Genomic DNA, 19,683 nt, shown 5'->3' with positions numbered 1-19,683 from the left:
GGTCACACGGGATCAGGGTCCCCCCGAGTGACTTCATGTCACCTTAACCACCTGCTGAAAGACCCCATCTCCAAATACGGTCACATTTTGAGGTGCTGGGGGTCAGGCCTCCTACATCATGCTTGGGGACACAGCTCAGCCCATCAGACCTGGTTCTGGCACCGTCCCCCTGGTGTTGGAAGTGCTGGCTGGCAGCCGTTTCGAGTGCCGTCCAGCACTTGGAGGCGCCACGACCCGCCACAGGGCGTTAGGCACATGCCCTGCAAGCCCAGCAGCACACAAGGAATGCCAGGCCCTGCGCAGGCAGCGGACGGTGCACCTGCCACGGCCAGGCCCCCTGCAGAGGGCACTCGGAGGGCCCGTGAAGGTCGCGGCACCAGCAGGCTCTCCTGGTGTGTCCCTGGCCAGTCTTCACAGAGAAAGACAAACAAGAAAAACAAGCTGCAATCAGAATGAGCAAGCTCTTTCTTGGGTGGTTGTTGTTGTTTTTTTTTTTTTTTAAATAAAACATGCACTTTCAACACCTCCGGATCTGGCCGCCATCAGGCGGTGGGAGGAGCGCTCCAGGCCCTCAGAGAGAGCAGCAGCCGCTGGCCACCGCGTCACAGCCCCCGCCACCTGCTCTCGGCTGCTGTCCCCAAAGCCAGGCCCGGACCCCCCAGTGCAGCGGCGGTGCCGACCCACACGCCCCTCCCCACCGGCACGTGGCCCGACGGGAGCCGGCGTGGCCGGGAGGGCAGCCTGCAGGGTCACATCGGCGTGCAGATGGCACGGACGGGAAGTGCCACCTGGGGAAGACCACGAGGGAAGCAGTCACGTTCTCCCGTGGCCCGTCTTCCCCACTGCGGCCAGACTGAGCGGGAGACACAGACCTCCTGAGTCTGTGACCCTCCCATCCCGCTCCTCGCCGGGTCCGGTCCCACGCTGCCCGCCCCCTCTCTGGGCCTCCTCTGCCTCGGCTCTGCTGGCACCTCCCCACTGCCCCACGGCTGCTCCCACGAGCTGGTTTTGAGGCCTCTGTGTACTTTTGACAAATTCATATAATGAAATTATATTGTGCCTTTTCAAATGCACAGTCAGTGGCATTTAACACTTCTCAGTGCTGTGCAACCACCACCTCCAGAACATTCTTGTTGCCCCAAGGGAAACCTACACTCACCGGCTGCCACTCCCTGTCCCCCCTCCCGCCCCCAGCCCTGGCGCCCACCCGTCTACTTCCTGTCTCTGGATCTGCCTGTTCCGGGTAATGAAGTCACACGGCACGTGATCCCTGTGTCTGATGCCTTTCCTTCCACATCACCTTTTCGAGGCTCGTCCATGTGTGGCCCGGGTCAGTGCCTCGCTCCCCTTTGTGGGTGAGGACTGCTGCCCGGCAAGGGTTCCCACGGGGGTCCCAGGGCAGGTGGCTCCACCGCCCCCGCTCTGGGAAGGTGGAGGAAGAGCCAGCGTGTGCCGGGTGCTGTATCAGGAGGGGCGGCGGCTCGCGGAGGCCACGGTGCATGGGAGGCAGGTGCTGTCACTGACCCCTGGGGCAGGACCAGCCCAGCGTGTGGCTCTAGGGCTCAGGTTCTTGCTCCAGAGCCAGCCAGATGAGAGAAGGACCGTGTCCTGGGGCTGCTGGGGTGGGGGAGGGGGGCTGACTTCATGACAACTGCTCTAGTGTGTTCGGCCCCCCGCCCCCCCCACCGTGTAAGTTACAGTAACACGCAGCTGAGCAGGGAGCAGCTCCCTAGAGCTCAGACTGAGTCCAGCGGGATGGGGGCTGGGCCCCGAGCCACCCTGAGCACACGGGGGCCGGGCTGCCAGGCTCACACCTGCCCAAAGGGGCGCCCAGCCCATGTGTGGGAAGCAGGGTGGCACGCAGATTCGCACCTGCCCCGAACAGCCCTCCTGCCACCCACGCCGGACAGCGCAGGGCTGACGCTGCAGGGAAGCTCGGCCTCCCGCCGGAAGGCAGACACACAGGGCGATGCCCCCGCCAGCGAGGTTCTTACAAATATGCTTCCTCCCTCCCACCCGCCCATTATCAGTCGGTCAGTGCATCCGTCCTTCTGTCCACCCGGCCGTCCGCCACTGGCTGACCCGTCCATCTACCCACCCGACCCATTATCCATCCATCTACCTGTCCCTCCCAACTCCCCGCCTGTCCATCGACCCCAACTCTCATCCATCTGCCTGTCTGCCCATCTGTCTGTCTGTCCGTCCACCCAATCTTTTATTCACTGGTCTATCCGACGTCTGTTAGGGTCAAGCATCATATAACGTAAGCACCCAGACTTTGAGGGGCACGCAGTTCAGCATGAGGAGGGCCAATGCCGAGAGCTTGGGCCAGCTCTCAGCAGAGTGGCCGGCCCACAGGGAGCAGGGCCCAGCCCTTGGGAGCCTACAGAGAAGCGGGGAACCTCAGGCCCCCTGAAAGCCAGGGGAGGGCGTGGATACTGGCTGGGGACCCAGGGACAGGGGCGTGGCCCCACACAACGGAGGTGGGCTGGGTGGGCCCTGGGCCCCACTCTGTGCGCACATGCACACACATTCTCTCCGGGGCACCCCCAGGTCCCGGCTCGCGGATGTCACCACACTTGCCCTCCCACGGTCGGTCCCCTGGGCTGGATCCCTGCCACGTCCACTGGAGGACAGCAGCCCAGGAGTCCCCCCACCCCCTGCCTTGGCCGGCTCCCTGCAGATGTCCCCACGTGGCCGGAAGCTGGGGGGCTGGCCCAGCTGTAAATGACAGGGTGCGGCTGGGCATGTCATGCTTCTTTTTTTGTTAAAGTTCAAGTCTGTTGGACTGCGCTGAGCATGAGGCTTGGTCTAAAATAAACCCGGAGGTGCGTCAGTGTGTGGGCTGGCTCTGCGGGCTGGAGGCCGGCTCTGCAGCGGGTGGGGGGTGTGGGGGGGGGTCGGGGGGACCTGCTGCTGTGTGGCCCCAGGACAGGCACCTCCTGGGAGCCCGAGGGCAGAGAATTCCGCCCCAGCCCCGGGGCCTGTGTCTGGAGGGCTCAGGGACCAGCTGCCTGGCGCTGGGTGGCCATGGGAGTCAGGCACCCCCAGTTTGGCTCTGACTTCTTGTGCCAGGGAACTGTGGGGGCAGAACACAGAAGAGAGCGTTCTCCCCCCCAGGAGGCAAATGCATTTCCGGAGTGCCTGAGAATGGCGAGTGGCGGGCTCCCCGCTGCACCCCGGCTAGAGGAGGTGCTCCCAGTGAGGTGGGGGAGGGGCGCAGCCCGGCTAGAGGAGGTGCTCCCAGTGAGGTGGGGGAGGGGCGCAGCCCAGCTAGAGGAGGTGCTCCCAGTGAGGCGGGGGGAGGGGCTACAGCCCAGCTAGAGGAGGTGTTCCCAGTGAGGTGGGGGAGGGGGCGCAGCCCGGCTAGAGGAGGTGCTCCCAGTGAGGTGGGGGAGGGGCGCAGCCCGGCTAGAGGAGGTGTTCCCAGTGAGGCGGGGGAGGGGCAGCAGGTCTGCTCATTTTCTTCTCTGCTCCTTCTCTGCAGGCTCCCAAGCCCTGGGGTTCCAGCTTCCAGTTTGAAGATGTCTGTCCCCCAGGGGCCTGGAGTGGCAGGGACAGCAGGACCCTGGCCGGCAGCTGCCCTCCTGTTCTCCCATCCCACTGCAATCCTGATGCCCGGTTAGGGCAGCAACACCCTCAGGTTCTAAAATGAATAATTTCCTGGCTTCTCTTGAAATTGCAGGGAGATGCATAGTATAGTTCCAGCCACTGAGACACAGGTGCAGATCGGCTGGGAATTTCCAGGAAAGTTTGGCTTTTCTAATATAGTGCCAATCTGTCACTTCCTTTGGCCTCCCTGCCTGGAATGTGGATGCCGACAGCTGGGACTCCGGCAGCCCTCTTGTGCCAGTGAGGTGATGGCCAAGGGAAGTGGAGTTCTCATGTGCTTTACCTGTGGACTTAATGCCTCCAACTACCGACCTCCAGATTTCTTAAAGATCAAATAACCTCCCACTTATTTCAAAGCTGGGGTTTCCTTTAGTTATCTTTACTTCCTAATTGATGAACTTGGGAAAGTACTGTCCGACTCCGAGGTTTTACGTTCCTAGGCCCATGGGTGCTGCTCTCTTGCATCCTTATGCCCACAGCCCTCACGTGAAGTCAGAAGGATCAATCGCTAACAGACCCCAGCTCTTTGGGAAGGCTGGGTCCTCGCCCCTCCCCTCAGCCAAGAGAAAAAACTACCTTCTCGGCAGGCCCAACCACTCTCCACACTTCTTCCCCCAGGGCCCTGGGCGGGCACCGTCCTCTTCTCTGTGGCCCCCAGCATGTGGCTGGCACAGTTGGACCGGGCACATCTCACTGAACATGTTTGCCGAATGGGTGCCTGCTGGCCGGGGGGGTCCTGCTTGCAGCTTGGCACAGGGGACGCGCATGCAGAGGGCCGGGGGAGGGGGCACTGGTGAGCTCGTGGTGGGGAAGCCGGAAGCGGAGGGAGGGAGCCGTGAGGGCTGTGGGCAGCTGCGGGGCCGCGGGGAGGGCTCCAGGGCACAGAGACGACAGAGTGGGTGAGGGGGGCCCGGGAGGAGAGGGGCTAGGATGCCTCAGCAGGCGGGGGGGGCCGGGGGCCGAAAGCGGCGCCAGCTTCTTAGCCCGAGTCTCTCCCACCCGACAGGCTGCAGAGCACGCCCCGCGTGTCCCCTGAGCCCCTCCCTCCACTGGTCTCCCAACGACAACCAGAAGTTAGGCCTGATGGACCAAGGAGGGCTTCGTGTCCCCCACAATCCATGTCTGTGCCCTAAGCCTACATACCTGTGAACATGACCGTATTTGGAAGGATAGTGTTTGCAGATGTAACTAAAGTAAGGATCCCGGGATGAGACGACTCTGGATTCAGGGTGGGCCTGGCGTCCCCAGACAGGTGCCCTAGTGCGGAGCAGCAGAGAGAACGCACGGAGCGGGGGGCCACCTGAAGGCGGGGTCAGGGACCAGAGGGACGCGGCCTGCAGCCAGGAGCTCAGCTTGGGGCCCCGGAGGGGGTGCGGCCCTGCTCACACCCCGATTTCAGCCCAGTGATACTGCGTTTGGATTTGCGGCTTCCAGAACCACGAGAGGATCGATCGGTGTTGTGCTGAGCCCCCCCGGCCTGTGTGCTCTGCGGCAGCGGCCCCGGGACACGCACGCTCCTGCTGCTGCCAGCTGTGCACCAGGCACGTGGCTGGTTTGCCTCCGTCCCCAGGGGGCCCTTGGCGGCAAGGAGGGGGTGGGTGCATCTAGGAGCCTTTGCACGGGCACTTGGGTCAGTCACCTGCCCGGCTGGACTGTGCATTTACAGGTAGACAGAGGCCTCAGGGACCCCCAAGACTGTGTCCAAAAATTGGACTGTGTGAAACCCAACCCTCACTCAGCCACCCAGTCCTAGCCCAGCATGAGGAGAGCAGGGGCCGTGACAGCGGGGGCGTGGGGGTCAGGGGCCACCTGCACACAGGGGCACGTGCACCCTCCAACGCCCCTCCATCCTCCCCACCCCGCCCCTGGGTGCTCGGCTGCTCCCTGAGCCTTTGTCCCGAGAGGCTGGGCCCAGGGCGCTCAGCGGAGCAGAGCCGCCCACCCAGGCCCCTCCTGGATGGCATGTGGGGCCTCCGTGCCAGGCTCGGGATGGGGCCAGCTCCTTCTGGGAGCCCCTCCCCCTCTCTGTCTCCATGTTCACAGGGTGTTTCACTGCCTGCCCTTGGGGGTCCAAGCGCCCTGCTTTACAGGAACGCCGGTCCCTGGACCCAGGCCCTGCCTGCTCCGGGATGACCTGTCTTCACTGCTCCCCTCTGCGGAGACCCTAATTCCAACCAAGGTCACGTTCAGAGGTCCCGAGGGGTTAGGACTAAAACATACAAATTCGGGGGGACAGGGGACGTGAGTTGGCTCCCACAGCGGGTGGGGCCCTCGGGGAAGTGCCGTGCTGGGTGCAACAGGGCACGGTTCCCAGCGGGCCGCTTCCAGACCGAGCACCCCTCTCTCCTCCGTGGGGTCGGGGAGAGCAGGGCGATGGCGGCCGGAGCGCCCCCGCGACAGGGCTGCGGCGTGTGGGATCCTGGAGAGGCGCTCTCCGCGGCGTCACGTGTGCGCCCACGGCCGGGAGCTGCGGCCTCGTGATCGGCGGCAGGAGGAGGGGCAGACACGGCAGAGGTTCTTGGTCACCCCCCCCCCCACCCCGAGGGCCTCGGGGCCGGCCCTCGCGTGTCTGTCCTGCCCGTGTCCCTCAGCCTCCCGCCTTCCGGGCCCATCCCGCCGTGGCAGCTGGAGCACCCTGCTGACGGCGCCTAGGAAGGATTTACCGCCCAGGATCCATCGGGCCCCTCTGCGCAAGGGCCACGGAGTGCCGGGTGTCACGGCAGCTTACTGGGTGATTCTGAGCACCGACTGCATGCTTTTTCGGAGGGGAGAGACGGAGGCAGGGAGTTGAACGTGGTGTGTGAAAAGGTCTGCCTGCGTCCTAACCCCCGGGGCCTGCGAACGTGACCTGATCTGGAAACAGGGTCTTTGCAGATCGAGCCCTCACGACCTGAGGGCCCCATTCACCGGCAGGTGTCCCTGAAGGCACAGGGAAGACGCACAGGGAGGAGGCCGGGTCCTCCCGCAGAGCCTGTGGTGGGGGCTCGGCCCTGCGGGCGCCTTCCTCTCAGAGGGGTCTGGCTCCAGAGCCGGAGAGAGAAGAAACTTCCGTTCCAGTCTGACGCTGCCCAGCGGGGGGCCACGGGTTAGAGCCGGCAGCTCGGGGAAACTGACGCAGACCGCACCCAGCCCTGCCTCCGGGGCCTCCGTCCCACGGGGCTCCTGACCCTCCCGCCCCGCCAGCGTCCAGGGGGGCCGAGTCGCTGATGGGGTTTCCTCAGGATTTCCCCAGGATGGCTGGCCGATCCATTCCAGCAACTGGAACCAGGCTGGTGGACGGGCCTGGGGGCCATGGGGGGCCGGCGGGCAGGGCGGCCCGTGCTGGGTGGGTGACCAGAACCCACGACTGTCCCAGCGGGGTGCCAGCTGACTGTCAGTTCAGAAGACACCCTGTTTGGGAAAGGGATGTGCCCAATTTGGTGTCAGCAGGAGATGATTAGCAAATCAGTCTGTGTCTGGCCGGACAGCTCCCTAGAAGGGCAAGAAACAAGCCTGTCAGGGGACCAGGCCTCGTCACCCACCCCTCTGCACCTCTTCCAGGCGGGGTGTCCCCATGTTCACACCCCTGCTCTCCATGTCCAGCAGAGAGGCCTGGGGCCATGATACACTCCCATGCCTGTGTCCTCATCTGTAAAATGGGGCAATCCCAGCGCCCTGCTTGGGCTGCGTGAGGATAGAAGGGGCCCCCACGGGTGGGCTTCTCACGTGCGGACCCTCCTGTGCCAGCCGGCAATGGCTGCCATTTGTTATGCGCAATGTTTGTGACCCCCGCCCCCCAAATTCTGACGGTACTCGGGGCTGGGCTTTTGGGAGGCGGCGGGGGGCAGGTGAGGCCACGGGGGTGCGGTCCCCGCCTGATGGGATCGGCGCCCTTGTAGAAAGAGACCCCGGAGAGCTTGCTGGCTGTGCCACACGGGGGCACAGCCAGCGGCGGCCGTGTGCAAGCCAGGAGGGCTGCGGCGTCAGGACGGTGCTGTCTGCAGAACTGACTTGAAGGTCTGGCTGTTTGTTCTGGGGAGCTGGTTTCCTGGGTCCCCGTGGAAGAACACGGTCGAATGCAAATAGCTCAGAAGCTGCGGTCAAGGGCCCGGAAACCCAGGTCCGAGCTCCATGGCATCAGAGTGAAGATGAGATCATTGTCAGCTCAGGGTCCCCCCTGTAGCCCGGCAGGTGGGAGCATCCTCGGGGGCCTGGCAGCGGGCACCTCTGATGCACGTGTGCCGTCCCCAGTCAGGCGTTCCGGGACCCCCGTCCTCCGGGGCGACCCTCCCTCCAGCAGAGGGCAGGGGGCACCCAGCACCACTTGGGCTTCCTGTCTGAAATCACTGCTCTGGATTTTCACATGAAGTGACGACCTTCCTATAAAAACCTTGGACACAGAGAGGGACACACGGCCAGGTCTAGCGGTCGGCTGCCAAGCCTCCCTCCTGGGACACCCCCCCATTCCAGGGCTGTGAGGGGGTCTCTGCTTCCAGGACGGTCCGTCCTGTGTCCTGCCCCTGCCTTCTGCCCACTTCCTCGCCCTCGCTTCCCGCTGAGCCCGCCCTCACGACCGCACGCGGCGGGGCTGGGGGTGGGGCGCCAGGAGGCCGTACTTGGGTCCTGGCTCAGACGCCCACTCTTTGCAACGCCAGTTTGCACATCTGTCCCCGTCCCTGAGGGAGGGCACCGGGGCTCACGCAGGTCGTCCAGGGCTTGGGGCATGGTCTGCAGGGGAGTCAGGGGTCACTGTGGGGTGAAGGATGCTCCCCTAAAAGGATGTGTCCATATTCTAACACATCTAACTCCTGGAATCTGTGAAGGTGACCTTATTTGCAAACGGGGTCTCTGCAGCCGGCATTCAGTGAAGCTGGGGTCATCAGGAAAAGCCCTAAGCGTGTCTCTCATAAAGCAAGGGAGATCTGAACTCACACCCAGGGGAGGAGCTGTGTGAAGATGGAGGCAGGGCCGGGGGCACAGGGCCACCAGCCCAGAGGCACCCGGAGCCCCAGAAGCTGGGGGAGGCGGGGAGCACAGCCCTGCCCAAGCCTGGATTTTGGACTGCCGGCCTCCGGGCTGTGGGAGAAGAAGTGTCTGTGTTAGGCACACGGCGGGCGGTGCATCCGCACCCCGAGACCTGCCCGGATGTGCCTGCACTCACACCTGCCTGGCAGGGGTCTGGGGCCACCATCTGGGTGATGGAAATTCTTGGCACAGACTTTGGACGAGCGAGTCCTCAAAGTGCCCCGCACAGTCAGACAAACGGCTTGGTCTGGGGCCTCGGCACAACGGTGGGGCAGGGGACACCACAGCCACACTCCTTACTGCTACTTTATTGGGCTTCTCACTCCAAGCCCTGCATCCCCTTCATGGGCGCAGCCCAGAACTGGGGACCTGATGGCCCAGGAAGGCACCCAGCAGGGGCGGGTCTGCAGATGCAGGAGCCCCGATCCCCCCCGGCCCCCCCCCGCCACCTCCCAAGGGCGCCTGCAGATTAGATTCGTGAGACCACCGGCAGTCTGCCCACTCAGACCCCGGGACACAGGTCCATCAGACCGCAACTAGGGACACAGCAAAGGGTGTGTCCCCAGCGGTGTTTGTGCCGTCACCCGCCAGAGAGGAGGGTCACATGACAGGCAACTATGAGAGCAAAATGCTGGCTGTCTTCAGCGAAAGGGCCCTGGCAAGGCATGGAGGAAGGGACACCAGTGACCGGAAACGCAGCATCTGCCAAAGGCTAAGGCCTCCCCCCCTGCCCCCGTCCCTCCAGCCCGTGGGGCCATGAGCCACTACGCAGAGCCACCTGTTCTGCCCTTCCTCCCACGTGAGGGGAGACCCTCCTTGGTCAAAATGGCATGGGGTGGGGGTTCCAGGAAGGGCTAATGTGTTCCCAGAGGAACCCTAAGGAGAGGCTGCAGGGCGGGGGGTGGGCTGGCTGCCCCCGCCGTCCCTCACTGGGAGGGACCCCGGGACAGCAGCGGGATCTCTGTGCTGAGCATTCAGGAGGCCTCGCTGGTGCGGCAGGGACCTGGTGGCCCTGGGAGACCCAGGAAGAAGCCCGGGGCCCTAGGGGGCCCCCAAGCCCAGCAGGCACTGTGGAGCTCATCTCCTCCTGCGCTGTGTCCCCTGGGCGCCCGGGACACTGGCCAGAGCCCCGGAGGGTTACAGACGGAGTCCTGGCACCTGGGTCCCCGGGACCCACCCCTAACGGTCAGGGACGCCACAGTCAGGAGCTGGCAGGGTGGGGGCACCCGGGGACATCTGTGGACAGTGAAGGAGAGAGTGATCAGTCACTCAGTCCCATGAGGACGTGTGCATGGACACCAATCTGTGCCGTGGGAGCCCGGGAAGGGTGATGCGGTCCGGGAGGGTCCCACGGGGCTGGGCTAGACAGAGGAGAGGCCCCAAGAGCCAGCTCCCCTTCCCGCCCCCACCCTCCCAGACCCCGGCCTCCAAGGACATCCACAGTGTCTCCAAATGTCTCATTTCCTGGGGGCCCCGCCAGGGACCGGGACCCGGCCGATTGGCGCTTCTGACTCATGCCAGCGCAGGTGTCCTTGCGGCGGGGGGGGGGAATGCGAAGCCCTGCCTCCCGAGCCGTCTGCCTCTGCCTTTATTGATGTTCTCAAGTGCCCGGACCCACTCCCACCTGCGTGGAGTCCGGCTCGCACCCCCTCACACGGTCACCCTCAGCCCCCCCCGCCCCCCCGAGGGCCGCGGGCAGGGTGGAGAGGCTTGGCCTCCAATTTTAAATTTGTGGACACAATTCTCAAAGACTCATCGTCCACCAGATATTGTACCGGATTTTTGCCCAAAACGCCCAGTGATATGACAGTAATCAGGTCTCCACAATGTCATTCCCCCCACCTTTGTCATTTGGGGACCAAAGACCACCGTTCTGGCCCCGTTGCGTGGGTCCCACATGCGTTACTGGTTCCTTACACCCTCTGCGCCGCGCCAGCGGGTTCATGCCGTGCGATAAAGTGGACCCGTGCATCACCGCGGAGACGCGGACCCTTCCTTCCTGCGTCGCCCACGAGCCACAGGGGCACGGGGGCCACCGGGACACTGCTCTTCGCTCCCCGCCTGACCCCTGGGGCGTGGCTGAGCTCTGAATTCTCCTGCTCGGAGCGTGAACGCATCGGAACGCTGGCCTGGGGCCCCCGAGGCCGTGCTGCCTGGAGGCTGGGGGGCGACCCCGAGGGACCCCACACTCACACACCTGTGCCGTGCACCTTCCCAGCTCAAGAGATGGGAGGGGAACCGAGGGTGCGTGGGCTTCTTCCGGCCGGGGTCCACGCTCTCCCTGAGCTCAGTTAGCCGCCTGCAGCCCGATGACAGGGAGGCTGTGGGGGGTCCTCCGGGAGGCGGCCTTGACTTTGGTTGTGAAGGATAACATGCCCAGGATGTGTGTGTGGCGGCGGGGAAGGGCAGAGACGGGGGACGGTGAGGGGGTCTCGAGGGACTTTCCAGGACACGGCCTCTCTGGCTGGGAAAGACGTGCAGACGAGGGGGCAGTGAGCTGGCCGTGCCAGGGAGGAGGGGGCCCGGTAGGACCTGCTGGGGCATCTCCCGCCCGGGCCAGGCTGCAGGAGGTCCGCCCCGAGAAGGCATCACGGATGGGCCGGTGGCCCAGCCGAGAGCACGTGGGCCCCTCCTGGAGGGAGTGTGGGCGGAGGCTAAGGCTCTAACACCAAGCTTGGGAGGTTTATAGCTCCATTTAGCTCATGCATGTCCCACATCACAACGAGCAATTTACTGAGTGCTTTAACTCAAAGCCAACAACTGAAAAATTAATCCCTAAAGCAAACGATCAACTCTCAAGGGGGATGAGATGCCTCATTTCTGCGGCACCGGCCCCCAGGCTCTCATCCTGGAAGGCGCTCGCTGCCGGTCCCCCCTGGGGGGAGACACTGGGTCACCTTGGACCGCCTCCAGGGCTCATCCCGGGTGGTAACGGTATCTGTGGCCAAAGGTCCTCTCCTGGAGGACTGCCCAGAGGAGGGGCACTGCCCATGATGTAGTTAGTATGCACGGGGCCAGCCCAGCCCAGCGGGGAGACCGGGGCTCTCTGACCCGTGAGGGTGTCAGTGCAGGCGGTGATCCGGGGTCCATCTGACCTCGCCTTGGACTCTCTGTGAGTTTGCTCGGGCCGCGTAACAGCCCCAGGGACGGGGCTCGCACCACAGACACGCACTGTCCCCTGTCCTGGAGGCCGGAGCCCGAGGTCTGGGCGGGGGCAGGGCGGGGCCCCCCGAGGCCTCTCTCCTCATGTATGGACGCCTCTCCTCTCCCTGTGTCCTCACGAGTCATCCCTCCGTGCGTGTCCGTGTCCTGATCCCCTCTTCTTGCAAGGATCCGGCACACGGGATCGGGGCCCCCTGGTGACCTCACTCTACCTTAATCACCTGCTCACAGGCCCCACCTCCAGACAGCCTCACATCATGTCCTGAGGTGCTGGGGGTCAAACTCCAGTAGGTGAATTCTGGGGACCCAACGCAGCCCTTGACAGTCCCCAACAATCCGTGACCCGTCCCAGCTGGCTGCCCAGACCCCTCCCCTGACTCCCTGGGGGGGAGGTCACGGCCACGTGGGGTGCGGGGAGGGCGGGGAGCTGGGGCTGGACCCCAGACGCCCCAGGCCCGTTACAGACGCCTCTGCGATCTTGGACCAGGTGCCCTCTCTGGGGAGGCGGGCGGGGTGACCTTGGCTTTCGGGTGACCGGGTGGGTTCTGGGGTTCAGGGTCGGCTGTGTGACAGAGCCCCACATTCGTTCAGCCGCCTCCAGAACCAAGGCCCCTCACGAACTCAGTCTGTCGGGAAGCTCTTCCTCATCCGGGCAAGGTCCTGAGAGACAGCGGCTCGCTTCCGTGGGGTGATTCGGGGTCCTGGGTGCTGCCGTCGTCTACACGGGGGGCTCATCTACGCCCAGGCGCTGGGCGATAGAGGGTGTGGAGGTGGCTCGTGGCGTTTAGAATGGGCCCCCCTCCCATTCCGGGCCAGCCAGGGCCGCAGTGTGGAGCCTCGGGCCGAGGGGCAGCAAGCCGGGGCGTGGTCGGGAAGTCACGCCTGAGTAAAGTGAAGGACGGCCCGCGACAGCCCGGGTGGCCCGAGGGGGTGGCCACTGGCCGCAGGCGCACGAGGGCGAGGAAGTGGCACGTGCACGTCCCCCGTGAAGGCCTCCTGATGAGACGCCCACCTCCCTGACCTGCCAGCCACCTCCGGGGCACCGGCCATTCCTCCCGGGACCACGTCCCCAGCGGTGTCCGAGGGAATCCTCCCCACGCAGGCTCCGAGGTCAGCAACGCATTCTGGGCACTGCTGTGCGGATCTGCAGAAGGTTCCGGAGCAGCGTCTGCTCTGGGTGTCGGGCTCCCCGAGACTCCCGCTCTCGCTGTAAGGCCTCGGGGGGTGTGTGCGGCCAGACTCGATTCTAATGAAGACTTCCTCGTTCGGGGCACTTTTAGGTTTACAGGCAGAAGAGCTGATTCCCTCGCGCCCCTTCCCTCCGGGACCCGCACCCTGCACCGGCGGGGGTCTTACGTTTGCCGCAATCCGGGAGCCAATCCCGAGGATGTTATGAACTCAAGTCCGCGGTTTCTATCAGGGCACACGCCTCGTGTACTCTCTATGGGTCCTGCCACGGCCAGCGCCACCGCAGCCACGGCAGTTCCACTGCCCTAAACCCTGCCCGCTCCACCTGTTCACCCGCCCCCCGCCACCCCTGCCAGGACCACAGCAGACCTCTGCACTGCCCCCACGGTTCTGCCCTTCCGGGAACGTCATCGAGTTGGAACCCGAGCTCATTTGGATTGGCTTCTTGCACGAAGCGCTATGCATTTATGGGTTCCTCCGTGCGTGGGTCTTTTTGTGACTTGCTGGCTCCTCTCCCCTTCCAGGCAGAGAACTCCGAACCGAATGGATGTACCGCAGTGCCTGGGCAATGACGAATAAAGCCGTTACAGACATGCTGTGGACACTGATCGCATTTTTACACAGCCACGACCATCAGCATCCTGGCCCCGCTGCTCTGACTCGTGAGGACCTAGCACTTTCCACGTTTCAAGGGCTCATTACGTGACCAGGCATCACACCAAAGGCTTTAGTCCTCACTCCCCGTTTTCCGAGTGCGTCCTGCAGGCAGGTCTGTCCCCGGGGCCGGGACACAGCAGTCGGCTGGCCTCAGGCTTGCATGACTTACAGACAGAAAGCAAACAAATGAACCGCCATATAGTGAGTCTCCGGGTAAGGGTTAAGTCCAGGCCCGCCCACCCGAAGCTCCCCGCTGCTAAGCCTGGAAGGAGAGGCTGACGGCGGTGGGGCTCCACGCGGATGCTTCTGGAAGTACGTCCGTCTCATGGCGGAGCAGAGGCGAAGGAGCCCGGGTCCAGGTGGCAGCCCTGGCTGTGAGGCCTGACCTTGAGGGGCATACAGAGAGGCCAGGAGCGCGGAGGGCGAGGGCGCGCTGGCGGCCAGGAGCCCGTTTTCATGGTCACGTCCCCGAGACCCCCACTCTCATCGCCCCGAGAGAGAAGCAGGGGCTGCCAGGCGCTGCGACCCCAGTGGCTCCGGGGGGCCGAGCCCGGGGCCGAGTCACTGATGCTGTTTGAACATTCCCTCTTCAGAATGACAGTCTTGGTAAATACCTTAAATGCCACCAGAAAGTCAGATCATCCATCTTTTAAGCAAAGAAATGCCATGTGGAGCACAGCGAGTGCAGGAGGGGCCCCGGGTCCACTGTCTCCGGCACTCACCACGGGGGCCCAGCTGTCACCAGGCAGGTGCGCCCGGCTCCCCCCGTGAGCCAGCGCCAGGCTCGCTGGGGAGGGGACAGGAGCCCAGCCCGCACGGCAGGGGCCTGTCACAGCCACAGAGATGCTGGCCGGGCAGGCATTCGGGGCTCAGGCTTGAGCTGGACCACCTGGGCTCCAAAGCCGGCCCTGCGGCCCTCAGCCGGGCAGCCTCAACCACACGACTTACCCTCCCTGTGCCTTGGGTCCCTCATGTGTAACAGGTGGGCCTATTAGTGCCCCCTCAAGGGATGGGAGGTGGGGCCGTGAGAACATTCCAGAGAGAAGGTAGCCCAGGGCCATGGCTCTGACCCTGGAGGCCCTGCAGATCTGCTGAGAGACGGGCTCCGTGCTGGGCATGGGGCAGCCGAGCCCGGCGGGCACGGCTCATCCACCGCTGTCCCGAGCGGGAGGTGGACAGGGAGACGCGAGGTCAACAAGGAGCCCGGGTTTGATGGAGGAAGCTGACGTGACGCACGACTCCCCACTGAACTTGGCCTCCACAGCGCGCCTGTCCATCCCGGTGCAGACAAAACAGGCACACCCCTCGTGTGTTCTCCTCAAATTTAAAGGGTTTTACCTTTTAAATCAGTCTTTAATTTTTAAACATTTATTTTTGAGAGACAGAGCGAGATAGGGCACAGGCAGAGGAGGGGCAGTGAGAGAGACACCGAATCTGAGGCAGGCTCCAGGCTCCGAGCTGTCAGCACAGAGCCCGACGCGGGGCTTGAACCCACGGACCATGAGATCCTGACCTGAGCCGAAGTCAGACGCTCAAACCAACGGAGCCCCCCAGGCATCTCTAAATCAGGTTTTTTTAAAGTTTATCCACTTATTTTGAGAGAGAAAGAGACAGAGAGAACAAGCAGGGGAAGGGCAGGGAGAGAACGGGAGAGAGAACCCCGGGCAGGCTCTGCGCGGTGAGCACTGAGCCTGACCTGGGACTCAAACTTACCACTGTGAGATCGTGACCTGAGCTGAGATGGAGAGCTGGACACTTAGCCGACTGAACCACCCAGGCCCTTAAATCAGGTTTAAGTTCACAAAACAGTGAGCACAAAGTAAAGCTCCCGCACACGGCACCTCTTTCTCTTACACCGAGAGTCATGCATTCGACCCGCCGCTCTGCTTGTGGCTCTTTTCACTTAAAGCCACCTACTTGGCCATGTCCCCTAGCGGGACGCCAGAGCCACCTCGCCTGTGCAGTGGCTCCACCGCACACCCCTGGGGTCGGTGGGTGGTTTCCACGAGCTTCACCTCGGCCAGCGGAACTGTAGGGACAGTCCCCGGAGTGGAGAGGCGGGGGCAAAGGGTCCCGGGATTAGGGCCCTAGTAGGAAATGAGGAGTTTCCTCCAGAAAAGATGTGCCGACACAACCTCTCCCCAAATGTAAGCGAGCACCTTTGCCCACCCCACCTCTGCCCAAACAGACAGACGTGGGAAAGAAAGAGCCTTTGAGACAGAACGGCCGTCCTCGGGCCACCGCCGCCCCGGGGCTGCCGGCCAAGCGGACTGTACACACAGCCTCCTCGTGGGGACCACTGCCCTCCGCCCTTGCAGTTCTGTGTGACCGCAGCGGACCATCCCAGGGAAATCTAAATACCTGTACGATATCGTCAAAAAAACATGAAATAATTAGGGATACATTTGGCCAAAGACTGGCAAGACCCGTACACGAGAACCATGAAAACACCGCTGAGAGCCGTGAACGGGCCGGCGCAGCGGAGCGAGTCCCCGAGACTTGGCGGCAGACCTGCGCGACGGCGGTGCTGAGCTGTCCACGCTCTCCCGTGTGGTCTGCGGGCTGAGTGTGACCCCAGCAGGCTGTTCATAGGAAATGACCAGCTGACGCTGAATCCATATGGAACTGCAAGCTGTCTTGAAGGGCCAAAATGTATGTTTTAAACATTTTATTTATTTATTTATTTATTTATTTATTTGAGAGCGAGCCACTTGTGAAAGGGGCAGAGGGACAGAGAGAGAATCTTTAATTTATTTTAAAGTTTATTTATTTCTTTCTTTAGAGAGCATGAGCAGGGGAAGGGCAGAGAGAGAGAGGGGGAGAGAGAGGATCCCAAGCGGTCAAGCTGTCTCTGGGCTGTCAGTTCGAGCCTGATGCAGGGCTCGAACTGACAAACCATGAGATCATGACCTGAACTGAACCAAGAGTCAGACGCTTAACTGACTGAGCCCCCCAGGGGCCCGGAGACAAGAGGCTCTTGAGCAGGCTCAATGCTCCGTGTGGAGCCTGACGCAGGGCTTGATCCTACAACCGCGGGATCGTGCCCTGAGCTGTAATCAAGGCTTGTTAGGAAGACACGTAATCAAGACAGTGGACGAGGGGACAGAAGAGAGCTCAGAGTCAGACCCGCGGGCACACGTGAACAAGTGGTTGTTGACAGAGCACCGAGCACAAAGGCAGTCTGATGGAGAGAGGGCGGTGGCGATGTCCCGGCTCTCATTCCCGCTGTGGGGGGTTGTACCTGCCCCCTCCCCCCTCTTTTATTCCTGGATAAGCCTTGGCTAAAAGTTTATCAATTTTACTGCTGTTTTCAAAGAACTGGCTTTAGGTGTCCTGATTTCCCGTTATTTTTCTATTTTCTATTTCATCGATTGCTGTGATCTTCACTACTTCCCTTTTTCTGCTTATGTTGGGTTTAATTTGCTCTTTTTCTTCTAGCTCCTCAGAGGGGAAGCTGAGGTCATTGATTTGAGCACTTTCTTTTCTAATCGAGGCATTCAGCACTATACATTTCCCTTAAGGACTACTTTTGTGGTGCCCCGCAAATGTTGGTGGGTTGTGTTTTCATGTTCATTCAGCTCAAATACTACTTAATTTCCCATTTGATTTTTACTTTGACCCATGAATTATTTAGAGCAGTGTTATTCAGTTTACAAGTGTTAGGAGGGATTTTCCTGAGATCTTTTTCTTATTGGTTCCTAATCCAATTCTACTAGGGAACAAATTTGTGTGACTTGAATACATTGAGTTTATTGACACTTATTTTATGGCCCAGAATATGGTTTATCTCAAGGAGTGTTCCAAGTGCTTTTGAAAAGAAAGCATAAAGTTCTATAAACGTCAATTAGGCCAAACTGGTTGCTAATGTTGTTCACACTTCCTGTATCCGGACTGATTTTCTGTGCACTTGCTCTGTTGGCTATTGAAAGGGGGATGTTGAAATGGCTCATTATAATTATGGATCTATTTCTCCTTACAGGGCTACCACTTTTTGCTTTATGTATTTTGAGAATCTGTTATTCGATGCGTGCATGTTTATAGTTCTTATGTCCTTCTAGACAATGGACTCTTACCATGACAAAATTACATCATTAAACTGTTAACATTCTTTTTTTGGGGGGTGGGGGGGTGGGGGTATGGGAATTGCCAACTGCAGTCCCCAAACCCTTCACGGTTCGTGAACTTACTTATAGGAAACAAGCACCTTCCCAAACTTGTTTTTCACATGCACACCTGTCTATTCTTTCAGTAATTTAAGGGGGCACAGGGTGACTGTGACTCCCAGGTATCCTGCAAAGTGGCAGGTCACCTTAGGGGTGACCTTTACCTGCTCAAAACATCGTCTCCCAACAGCAGTGAGGATTTAGGTGTCGCCCTGAACCATTATTTTTCTTACTCGTAAGTTGAAGACATTGTTAACATCCTTCATTCTGAAATCCACTCTGATCCTCATGTGCCCGCTGCAGTTTTCTTCTGGCTTTCTTTTCTTTGGGTACAGCCTTTCCACACTCCTGCTTTTTTTCATTTGCCCTATATGTATTTTGTCTCCCATTCTTTCCCTCTTTTGCTACCTTCTTTGGGGCTGAATATTTTTATGATTCCATTTTATCTCCTCCGTCACCTTATTAGCTATAATTTTTTTTGTTTTGTTACTTTAGCAGTTGCCCTAGCGATTTTCGTATACATCCTTAACTTTCGATCAAGTGACAGTCTATCCTGCACCAAGAGCGTAGAACCTTACAGTGGGATATGTCCATCCCTTTCCTCCTAATCTGCTGTAATTAGCATGCATATTACCTTTCCCTACGTCATAACCCCCAGACCACATTGTTAGTATTTTGGTTTAAAGCCAACGACTTTTATTTATTAAAAAAATGTTTTTTAAGCCAAAGACTTTTAAAGGAATTTAAATAGTAAGGAAGTTTCTTTACACAGTCTTGCAGTTGCCGCTTCTGGTGCCTTCCTTGCTCTGAGGATTTCTGTCTGGTGTCATTCTCCTTGTACCTGAAGGAAGTCCTTCGACATTTCTTAAAATGCATCCCGCTGGTGACGAAGTCTTTCAGCTTCTGCGTTTTGAAGAAGTCTTTATTTTATCTTTGCTTTTGACGCAGCTCTGTTTCCCTCCCCGATTGTACTTGGAAGACGTGTCTCTGTGGCTTCTCACTTGCACTGCTTCTCACGCTGCACCTGCCGTCATTCTCGTCTTTGTTCTTTGTGTGGAAGGCATCTCTCCCCCCGCTGGTGCCTTTTCAAAGACTTTTTATCTTTATCACTGGTTTTGAGCGATTGGAAAACGATGTTTGTTGGGGTACTTTTCTCCCCGGGGTGTCTTGACTTTGTAGTTTGTTTGCAGTTTGGAACCATTTTCATCACTATTTAAATATTTTTTCTGTCTTTCTCTCTACATGATCACCTCCACTCCAGGAACTTGTGTGAAGTGGACCCCTGGGTCACTGATACTCCATTGTTTTTATTTTTTAAAAAACGACAACTCCCTTCTCTCTCTGTGTCACCCTTGGGGTAGTTTCCAGCGTTACTTCTTCTAGCTTACTGTCCTCTCCTTCTGCAGTGTCTGATCTGCCATTAATCCTATGTTCTGTCGTTTTCATTTCAGACACTGTAGTTTTCATCTCGGGAAGTTTATTTTTTATTAAAAATTTTTTTTTTACATTTATTTATTTTTGAGAGACAGAGAGACAGAGTGTGAACAGAGGAGGGGCAGAGAGAGAAAGAGACACAGAATCGGAAGCAGACTCCAGGCTCTGAGCTAGCGGTCTGCACAGAGCCTGACGCGGGGCTTAAACCCATGAACCATGAAATCATGACCTGAGCCGAAGTTGGACGCTCAACCGACTGAGCCACCCGGGCGCCCCTCATCTCTGGAAGTTTACAATGAGTTTTAAAATTAAAAAATTTTTAATTGTGGGGAAATGCACACAACATAAAATTTGCCATCTTAATAATTTTTAAGTGTATAGTCCAGAGAACTCAAAAGTTGTTTCCATGTCGTGATTAGCCTATAGAATATCGTTATAATGATTCTTTAATACCCTTACTTGC

General features: G+C 60.0%; 1 protein-coding gene, 1 long non-coding RNA gene and 1 other non-coding gene across 3 annotated transcripts in view; 1 reads left to right on the top strand and 2 right to left on the bottom strand.

The window, feature by feature from the left end:
• SHANK2 (SH3 and multiple ankyrin repeat domains 2) overlaps positions 1-19,683 on the bottom strand; it is a 463,461-nt gene that overhangs the window by 46,378 nt on the left and 397,400 nt on the right. The window lies entirely within an intron of this gene.
• On the top strand, positions 2,734-6,032 carry LOC115306403. The gene is made up of 4 exons (XR_003915322.1): positions 2,734-2,828; positions 3,488-3,643; positions 4,619-4,805; positions 5,047-6,032. It is a non-coding gene; the product is annotated as an uncharacterized LOC115306403 (long non-coding RNA).
• On the bottom strand, positions 17,888-18,036 carry LOC115272800. Its single transcript, XR_003900465.1, has one exon. It is a non-coding gene; the product is annotated as a U12 minor spliceosomal RNA (small nuclear RNA).

This window comes from Suricata suricatta, chromosome 11, assembly GCF_006229205.1.
Source record: "Suricata suricatta isolate VVHF042 chromosome 11, meerkat_22Aug2017_6uvM2_HiC, whole genome shotgun sequence".
In the NCBI taxonomy this organism is placed as follows: domain Eukaryota; kingdom Metazoa; phylum Chordata; class Mammalia; order Carnivora; family Herpestidae; genus Suricata; species Suricata suricatta.
Note: the sequence above shows the minus strand (reverse complement) of the source record. Positions and strands in the feature narration are given on the sequence as shown.